The sequence below is a fragment of the Apis dorsata genome, unplaced genomic scaffold, assembly GCF_000469605.1.
Source record: "Apis dorsata unplaced genomic scaffold, Apis dorsata 1.3 scaffold_127, whole genome shotgun sequence".
NCBI lineage: Eukaryota > Metazoa > Arthropoda > Insecta > Hymenoptera > Apidae > Apis > Apis dorsata.
In genome coordinates, this window is record NW_006263420.1 from 767,359 (window position 1) to 778,385 (window position 11,027).

General features: G+C 38.9%; 1 long non-coding RNA gene across 1 annotated transcript in view; it reads left to right on the forward strand.

Annotated features, from left to right (window-relative positions):
- Nucleotides 1-10,785: 10,785 nt before the first annotated feature.
- Nucleotides 10,786-11,027, forward strand: part of LOC116185204 — a 13,385-nt gene continuing 13,143 nt past the window's right edge. Inside the window, exon 1 of the long non-coding RNA XR_004150001.1 lies at nt 10,786-10,798. This is a non-coding gene — a long non-coding RNA (uncharacterized LOC116185204). The remainder of the gene's footprint in view (nt 10,799-11,027) is intronic.

Here is an 11,027-nt window from a genome sequence, read left to right on the forward strand (position 1 = left end):
GCGTATATTCGTTGCTCGGTGTATATTTAAGAATTGCACAATGACGAGAAACGTTCACGCGGGATAGCGAGCGAAACGGTCGTAAATTACAAGGAGAGCTCCGGGCGAGCAACCATCGTCGATTTCGGGCCGAACGGAAGCCTAATCGTGTGCGAGGCAAAAACAACCTAGTAGCTACTAATTACTACCTGGCGAGCGTATCACGGGGGAAAGAATTTAAATCGCGATCAGGTCCAAATATATTATCCCTGTCATAACGATTGCGTCTGTAGTCTCTTCTTTCTTCTTTCTTTTAAACGATTCGGCAATCTCTCTCTCTTATATCCGTCATCGACGATTTCGATTTATTTCTGTCACTTATTTTGTCGAGACCCGATTCTCGATGATTTTTCTACAAAAGAATTTCGTCGAAGAAATTGTTTTTTCGTCCAAAATTTAATATCTTGTAAAATCTTGTTGAAATGGACGAAATCATAATTGATTTTTAGTTACGTTTAAAAGAAAGATACGGTTAAAAGGAAATTAATCGACGCATTACCTGGTTCACGAGATTGCTTGAAGTCATCAAGCCGGACGAATTATTACAATCTCGGTCTTCTTTGAAAAAAAAAAAGAAAAAAAACAACTTCCCATTAATACCTCGTGTTCGGTTCAACAAAACATCTAATTCGCTCCATAAATTCATCCCATCAATTTTATCTCACAGGATCATATTGGCGTTGACAAAAAGAAAAAGAAAAAAAAAACCAGCCGTCAGAACGTGTTCCATTTCTACAATGCAATCTCATTCTTCTCGTGTCCCCCCCAACCGAGATAGTTGTTGTAACTCCTCGAACGTACGGTGCGCCGGTTTTCTTCGACGTCAATGCGACTAGATTCCAATCGATTTCCAGTACCATCGTTTTACAATAATTACTGGCATGAACAAGGCAGATAACTCGATAACAATCCACGTCGTGAACGTCTAACCGTACCGGAGACAGTGCCTGCATAGAAATTACTCGCACGACTCCGTTGCCCGACGTTAAATTCGAGCATCGTAGTATCGGGCAGTGATCGCGTCGTGATCGTTTCCAAGGGGAAAAAAATCTTGGTACCGTTCTAAACGAGTGGTGATTGACTCGAAAGGAATTGATCTTACTTAGAAAAGAAACGACATTGTGCGGTTTTAAATTATGTCGATATCCAAGTTTCTCATAGTTTCTCGTACGATCGAAATCTATTTGGAAAGCTACTTTTCTGTCTCTCTCTCTTTCTCGTGATTTAATTATCTATCGTGCAACGTTTGCAAACGTTTCATCTTGTATCAATATAATTCATCGTATTAAGGGAAATATATAGAAATATATCGAAGTATAAATTAAATTTTGATAGCTCGAAGGGAAGGAATTGGAATTGCGAGGGGGTGGATTTTAGAGAATTTCGTTTCCTAGATTTTATTCCTAAAACTCGTTTCTTTTTGATTTTAATCGATTTTGTTTAATGACAAAGTCATTATTCGCGAAAGATATTAAAAAGCTATTAGCTTTGGGAAGAATGCGTTAATGGATACATAGGATGTTGAAAAAGTTGTAAGCATAAGATGTATCGTTTAAAGGGATTCATCAGAGAGAGAGAGAGAAAGAGGAAAGAAAAAAATATTTTAATACACATGCCCGGAACTAACCGGTTCGAGTTTTTGGTTCGAGTCAATCACCTGTTGTATGTTTAATCCCATTCATTTCAAAGCATTCGTGACAACCGCTTCAAAATTCAAAGATATTTTTATTAAAAGATAATTTAAAATCACTTTTATCCTTATTATGGTAATTCCATAGAAAAATTAAATAAATATTCCTTTTTCGGTTTCGTTCATCCCCTCAACTTTTACATAAATTCTATATAAAATTCATTTCCTATTCAACGAACCTATGTTCTAAATCAAACAAAAGACTTTTTATTATACATCAATTATATATAGAAACTCGAACTTATCCTTTTTCGTTTCTTACCTTTTGAACTCTCACTTAACTTTAATTTTAAATTTTAATTTCATCAAAAATCGATCGATCATCCAAATACAGATTTTCGAAGGAATTGTTATCGTACGCAACGAATAATGGTTATTGCTCGACACGAATATATCCCAAAGAACGTTTAATCATCGTCGAGAAAATGGAGGAGAAAAAAAGATACGCATCCTTCGATTCGTGTAACCATCGGCAATTTTCGAAAACGTTTCACTTCCGGGTATCCCCTTGTTTCGCTTAATCATTCTCGACACAGGCAACACGCCACAAGTTCTTCTACGTTCTTTGACGCCAATGTACGAACATGAAGTGGTCAGAGGTCGGTGTACCTTGTGTCTTGATACTCGAAAAACTGGCAGAATATTAGCTACGTTAATAGACTCGTTTCGAAGACGAGAGATTGTGTTCACAAAAGAGAGGATAACAAAGAGATGAATACGAACGTTGAGGAATTTTTGATGAATTCAACCTTGTATAATATAAAAATACGTAATCAAAGGGAATGATGGAATCGATGGTACACGTCGAGAAGTAGGTTAATTTTAGATTCGAACGTCGTCGTGCCAAGTTTTTATCGAGAGAAACGTCGCGTGATTTCTCGTTCTTAACTCTGTGTATCAGAGTTGGATATTAATTCTTTGAAGAAAGAAAAAATTTCGAAAAATTTAAGTTACTTTAAAGTAATTACTTATTAAAATGCTTGAATAACGTTTAATCGTTATTATTATAATTGATCCGTTTCTCATACAATCTTCGTCATTACAATTATTTGCAATTATTATTACGTTTTGAATAATGAATTATCGAAGTAATTTATGGAAGTAACTTTATTATAAGTGACTTCAACTATTAAATTTTCCCCATCCACGTACGTTGACTATTTATATTCTTCTCAGGCTATTTAGTTAGTTAATTTTAGTGTAGTAATGTATATTTTTCTAATTTTTGTTTGCACTTTAGAAATTCCTTTTCGACATTTTTTATAGAGTTTGCAGATAAAATAGCTATCTTTCTATTTATCTCTCGAAATCACAAATTATTTTCTCTATTTATCCGTATTAAATATTTAATTCTTTCTTTCCGAGTATTTAAAAGAAGGAAATTCAAATTCAAGAAGAAAAGGAAGTTCTTTGATTAAATATTTAAACTCGATTCATTCATCGGGGAAACGGTCATAAGCGTAGCTAAAATTTCAAAGAAAATGCAGGAAATGCGATGCGTGCAATCCTGTCGCGTGTCTTCCTCCGCAACAGAGCGTCGTCGGCCAATTTAACGATCGTACTAATGATTGTCCACCTCTCGTGCGTGTACACGATCCTTTTTCTTTTGTCCTGGCCACAATACCAGCTAATCACGCCATGCGTTCTGACCACGTATGGAGAAAGTTTTTTTCTTTTTCGCTCAATGTCCCGTTTCGAACCATCCATTCATTACCACTCATTCTTTGTCATCATAATTTCACAATGTCGAATAATTGTGACTTTTTCATCAAATTTCCTCGCTTCAAAGTTTTCAAACTGAAGAACTTTCTCTTTCTTGCGATTCTGTCTCCGATAATCATCGTTTATTACAATTTTCCCCGCCCAACAATTCAATAAATCTTTGCCAAGATTTTCAATTAATATCATCGAGTTTGAAAAATGGAACAAACTCGAGGCAAACTCGATTTTAGAATAATCATTCTCAGAGTCGAGATTAAAATTCTTTTATGCGGAAGCTGTTCTTGGATCACGATTGAATGGAAAAATTTCCATGATATTGTATAAACTGCGAACTGTAATAGAAGATCAAAAATGAATCGAACGGCGTGTACTGAAAGAATCGGATGATTCGAAACGTTTCATTTTTTTTTTATATCGTTCGGACAGCTATAAAGAATCGTCGATATTCTTTAGTCGACTATTAATAATTAATAGTATCCTTCTGCATCATGGAAGAACAAAATTTCTTTACATGGAGATAAATAATTTTAAAAAATATCGTGAATCTTTTATCGAGAAAACGAGAGAAGAATAGAATACATACATGGAAAAGAAATGTTTAACGAAATGGAGAAGTAATTCATCTCAATTTCGAAGGCACACCGATGAATGATTACAATTAATTAGATCTTTCCTCGAGATTAACATTTATTATTAATTTAAAAAAAAAAATCGTAAATATTCGGGGAAAAATATCACTGGATGCAGACGACATTGCCCAAGTCGCAAGCAAATTTAGATTCGATTTTATACACACACACACACACATAATAATACATTTGCGTGCGAGGCAACGACAAATAACTTCATAATGTTAGTCTCGAGGAGAAGCTGTTCGTTAATTGCATCGATAGCTGCTAGTATGAGGGATCCGGTGAGACGAAGACGATCTCGATAGAACGAAACGCGGCTTGGAATGAAAGAGAGGCTCGTGGGCTCGTCGGGATGTTTGCGTCTTTTTAGCCGTTTAAAAGGGTCGTAGAAATTTATGGAGGATTATAATATCGCCAACCGAGGAGATAAATGTCCCCGAGGACATCGGGGACGGACTGGAAAAATGGCAAACGACGAGAATAATAAAAAGTGATTGCGAGTCATTTCGATCCGTTGCCTTTCGCTTTCGCTTTCGAATCTTCGAACGAGGAGGAAATTTAGGATCGAAGATGGATGATTTATGCCTTTTCTCGGATGTAAAGATAAAATCGCGAGGAATTCGAAATAGAAATTAATAGAATTTTCTTTTTTTTTTTTTTTTGTTTTTAATAAAAATTCCTTTGATGATTCAGGAATTTATTAAAGGGGACGTAAAATTATGTGTTAAAAACAGTAGTGTGAGATTAGATATTAAAATGAATTATTGGAAGTGGAAGGATTTTGTATATACATGGTAATTTGAATATTTATTTCGCGATAATGTTCATCGTATTTTAGAATCATTAAATGAAAGAAAAAGTAAAAGTAGGTAGTTGCGGTAGTTTGCATCTCTTAAGAGGTTTACGTGATAAAATTTATGGTACTACCGGTGGACAGCTAGCCTGATTTAAAACTTGTTTGCGAATAGGTGTTTCGAATGGGTGTTGACAATGATACATTTCCGGCGAGTGTATTTATTGTCACATGCTATTTGTTTGCGATAAGCTGGTTAACCATAAGTTGAAACGTAAAATATGAAAAGATGGGAGGAGGAAGAGTGGCTTGTGTTTAGCGGTACACGGTATAATAATTTAGAACAAATGTTAGTGATTCCGTTTTTATCTCGAGATGAAAAAAAAAAAAAACACAAAATATAAATAAAGTAAGAGATACGAGATGAACGACGTGGAAATAAACGTGAGTCATCGCTGAATTATTACGAAGGGATCAAGTGCACCGTCATAAATAACTACGAAGAGCGATTCCAATATACTTACGAAAACCTATTCTTTCGTATCGAAATTCAAGAAGGGTCTAACGAAAGAAACTTTGCAACTATTTCTGAGGGCATCTTCTGTTCGATCGATGAAGATTCTGATAGAGAGAGGTTCGTAAAGGTTTTTCACGCGAAACAATTTTAACGCGCAGGAACAAATTGATTTTATCTTTGTTACCACGAACAAGTAAGAACACGGAGCGAGGGAGAAATAAGATATATCGCAAAAGTCTTTATAATTGCAGAAAAAGTATACAAATACGTGGCTATAATACGAAATGAGATGTAAGATTATAATGAAAACGAGAGTGCGTGATATAATCTCGTATCTGTACAAGACAAATAAAATATTACGAGCGGTGATAAATCGCACAAAGCTTAAGACGCAACATTTTATAACATAGAAATATTTTGTAAGGAAAGTTATTTATTAGCATATGAGTAAAGGTAATGAAAATCCATGGTGAATGTATAAATCTTTTCTCTACCATGGCTTTAATCGGCCGATCTACGGTATAATACTGGCGATTATGGTTGCGCGACACTAATCTCGCGTCTTCTCAGATAATGTCTGCGAGTAAAAAGAAACAAATGGCGTATCGATGTCGTACATACGTGGATTCCTGTTTTCAATTAATATATTATATACCATAAAATTGTTTCTCTTTTCTTCGTGAAAAGGGAATGTAACAAAATAATAAAAGTTACATAACCATCCAAAAAAAAAAAAAAACCTCGAAGAGAACAACAATCTCGACGACAAATCGTAAAATTGTACGTATAACAAATACTTTCATAATAGCAACAACCTAAGCCATGTTCCATACGCTTTTATCCCCGACGAATGATTCAATGGTTCCGCTTGATTCCAATTGACACACCTGATCTATCCAGACACAATGTACCACGCTTCTTTCACGGGATAAAATAAATAAAATTTGCCAAGCTCGAGGCATAGCGATGCAGTAAGGAGATACTGCATGTAATTCGGTGAACGCGAGTCAATTTTGCACGAAAACACGTTGGATAAGTTTCATCTGTAATAGCCGCCAAGGGGTGGCTATTTACAGGTAAATGCGAATCTTGAACGTTCGTATGCCGATTGAGGCGCCGTAGGAACGCCTCGTGGAAAAGATGAACAATTTACGAGTTCGCCAATGGGCCTCGATCGTGATTCCATAGATTTGTTCCACGATAATCTCTCGGGGGCATCAATTTTCGCCCGTCCTCGTATCGATCATTCTTCTCGATACCTCGATCCTTTCCTTCTTCGTCTGGAACGGTTCGCAGTTTACGCAGTTGTCGCCCGAACGAGCGCACGTGGCCGTTTCTAACGCGTGAAATCTCATTCAGAAGTGACTTGGCCTCGTCCTCGTGGATGCTCGTTCCACTTCTCGTTAAAATTTTAAAAAGATAATCCGTGAAGAAGAATTTGGGATTCGAGAAATTAATTTCGTTGATGAGGCAAATTTAGAGAAAAAAATATAGAGAAAAAAATATAGTAAGAAGTTTTGATAATGTTTCCAATTGTTTCTTGTTTTTTTTTGTTTTCGCGATAATTAAATTAAAAGAGTTCGAAGAGAGAATATCTTCATTTCTTGTTGAAATTTTCCGTAAAAATGATTGCCCCATTTTTCTATAAATATTTACGAACATTGAAACCAGGCTTGGTCTACGAATCCGGGTCACGAAGAATTTTCTTTGATCGGATGACACTCATTTATCTCTGGACGAAAGTAGGTATCACCCTATTTCTCAAGGATCCGACTTGTTAAAAGCGGTTTTAAAGAGACTCTTGTCTCTTTCACCCGTCTGGCAATTTATCAGAGTACACGCGTGTCTTCAGATACCAGATACCATCTCCGCGAGAAAACTGAAACGAGAAAAAAATCCCCCGCGCCAAACACATTTATAATCGAATATTGAAAACGTCATCTAAAAAGAAAAAGAAAAAAAACTTCGCCAACGATTCCAGCTAAAAATATCATCCACTCTTATAAAAACCCCCAATTAATTCTCCCTTCAACTTCGCGAAACGCAAAAAAAAAAAAGCAAAAAGATTCCTCGAGCTCGATTACTCTCCTTCCCCCCCTCTCGATCTCCACCGTCGATTTTCCTAAAGTTTCTCAACTAACCGAGAAGAGAAGAAACGACGGGAAGGAGAGGAGAAAGGCGAGGCGAGGCGAGGCAAGTGTCGTATACACGTAAGATACACGTAAAGAATGTTTTGGTTTGGAAAGGACGCTACGAGACGCGAGCGAGGGGGCCTCGAATGGAAGGACGCGGGTATACGGATCGAATACAAATAGAATCGATATTTATATACGCGCGTATCGAGCACCGAATGTATACGTATCGTGCACGCCGTGGGGAACGGACCACGATCCGCCGTCTACCATGTACGGTCTCGCGTTATTGTTTCCCTGTAAACGTGGAGTGCACGGATCGGTGTATCAACATGGGGACGTACAAACGAGCACGTCGATTCTTCTTTGATCGGGTAAAAGAACGAAAGTACTACACGTCGCCTATTCCCTGTCTGTACGTACGTACGTACGTACGTACGTGTTCCCCGTACCAGCTGTGCGGATCCAACGTGCACGATAGCGCATTGTATCGCGCTGCTTTATGGGACTGGGCTCTCCGGTGTTGGGGATCCGTGGTTGGATACACCTTCCTCGCGCTGGCGTGTCTCGTTTCGAATTAATTTGACGGCGGGGATAACGAGGATCGGATGGAACGACGAAGCTCGATCGAAGTTTCGATAATTGAGATTTTTGGTTGGATCGGTTTAATCGTACGGATACGATTTCTTTCGTTTCTCGAATGAATTCGAGAAGGATGAAGGAAGGATATTATTCGTGCTCTCCGTTACGGAAGGCTTTTGCTGCTTTCGTTCACGCGAGAGCTGTATATGTGTATCGTATATTATGCTGTGAATCGAATGGAAAATTGCGATAATAGCCGTTTCGTGACTATTTCTTCGTGGATGGAATGGAATCGTTTCGTAGTATTCCTTTTCAAGCGAATCTTCGTATGCATATTCGTCCATATTTTCGTACGTGGGTCTATCATGATGGATCATTCGAATGGAATCTTTTTACTTGGAAGAAAAAGATGAAAAGCTCGCTTCTTTTTTTTTCATGGATCTCTTTGTACGATAAATACGACGATTTAAGAGAAGATATTTCTGATCATAAAAATTACACGTACTGATTTATCATTTGACAATTTGTCAAAGTATATTGCAATATAAAATTTCTCGATAATAAATATAAAATTCTTACTTAACTATTGTTACTCAACTCGATCCAAACTCATATCCACGGGTAAAATGGCGAAGCGAGCAACGTCCTCGTAAATAAGCCGGTGGACATTTGCTACTTTCTCGGATCGAGTACACGCGATAAATTGGCCGCAACAATGGTCGAACAAGTTGCAAGAGGACGCATAAATCGGTATCAAGCTACCCAACGGTTAATTCAATGCAACATTCTCCATCCCTGAGGCAACTCCGCGTTGATGTTCCCTTCGAGGCGAAGCGCTTGTCCTTGAGACAGCGATATTGCGTCCGAGTCGCCGTCCGATCCGCGACAACGTTTAACGATTAACGATCAACGAGCAAAATGTGTGCCTTCGTATGGTGTCATCTGTGCCTTTCTAAATCGTCGGAACAGGTACGTCGAGTGGCCACCTACGGAACGACCGATCTATTTGTCGTCCCCCACTCTCAACTCTTCCTCCAAAAAAAAAAAAAAAAAAGAAAAAAGAAAGAAGATTCGTTAATAAGCGGTCTGAATGAGGGACTGCGATGTCGCGATTTCTTCGAAGTATGGCCGCGTTATTAGAGCCGGTATCACCGGTCGGCTAGCGATGGGATCGAGTACGTTGCAAATGCGTTTCAACCAACTATTAGATTCGAACCTTTCGCGAATATTTCGAGAGAAAAGTACAATCTTAACACGTTTCTTCCATTTTCTCGATTAGATTTTTCTTTAGATTTTTAACGAGGTTGCAAAAAGTTGCTCGTTACAGAGTGACTTTCTATGTGTATCTTACGGAAAGTTCGAAACTCTCTTCTTTAATTTCCTTGTAAACGAAGATCGAACGGTTCGCGAGCAGTGAATCGTTCCGATTTTATCGACGATTTCATCGATGCGTTTTTCAATCGAGAAGCGTACATCGAACGCTTGATACCGTCACTACTGTTTACGCTGCGCGCGTGATTCGCGATTGCCATTAGCACGGTTTTTCCCATCGTCCGCGTGTGGACGTACGTTTTTTTCTCCTCCTTCTTTCTCCGATCGGGTTAATAAAGGCGGCGAACGAAAACACGCGAATTTCGCGAAATACGCGAGATGAAAAATCGGAAAAAGGAAAATCGACTCTGGTAGTCGAAAGCAGACCGGTGAAACGGGGGGCTCGCCGCGTTGCGTGTTGCGTGATGTCGAGACGAGGGAGAAACCATGGTGATAACCATTTATACGACCGTCTACGATTATTTGAGGAACGGCCTCGTAAGAGATCCGCTGTTTACGCGGGAATAAGGGGGGAGGGGCGGTATGAGCGTAGGTAGTTTCACGATTGAGCGATCCGGCTTCCTCGCTCTTCCTCGAGAGCACGTACAATTAGGCTCGTATTACGTGTACTTGCCTCGTCGTTTTGCGACCCGTTATCAAGCCGCGGATGACACCGTTCCGTGCGGAGGGGGGGATTAGCGATGCAAATTTACCACGCGGTTGGACAAAAAGAAAAAAAAGAAGAGGAAAATTATCGCGCCGCGGGTATTCGCTCGTTGCGTTTCGAGTGAAAATCTAGACTAATGAAGACGACGTAATCGAGCCGAGTCTAAAGAGCTGGTCGTTAGGCAGGGAAACTATTTGTCGTGGAGAGATTGAATTTTTTTTTAACGAATGATGAATCGTTTAGCGTAAATCGATCGAAAAGTTCTTATCCGAAATGAATTTGAATATAGTTATCTATATTATATATAGAATATAGAATATATATATAGAATATAGGAAGGAAAGGAAAGTAGTATAGTTTATATGAAGGAAAAGACGAAATATTCTATCCAACCTCGTCCGATTAAATTTTATCGATGGAAGATGGAGCATATGGATAGATTCAATTAAGGACGGGAAGAAGAGAAATTAAAACTCGACATTGAAAATTTCCAATTAAAAGGAGAGAAATGTGTCCGTAGGCGAAATTAATACCCTAGAATTTCATCCCTCTTTGGCACGCGAGAGCAAGGCGCGAACGAGAATTTCCATTTAGCCTGGGAACCGAAAAGGGGACAGGAATTCAGCCTGATGCGATTCACTCGGGCTGGAATTCAAAGCGATCGAGGCAATCCGGCTTTCTTTCTTTCCCCCCTGTCCCATCGATATCGAAACGTCCGCCATTTACGCCATTTTCGCGGTCAGATTTTTCGCTCGCGCGTTAAAATACGAGAACGACGTCGACGACGTTCGATTTGGAAAGGGTCGGATCGAAAGTGATCGAAAGGTGGAGAGGATCGAGGCATCGAACGAATGGAATCCGACGATGAAATTCGCTCGCCGCTAAAAGCTATCGACCGCTTGTTCGACACCCGAGTAACCTGTGGCGCGTTGTAACTCACGT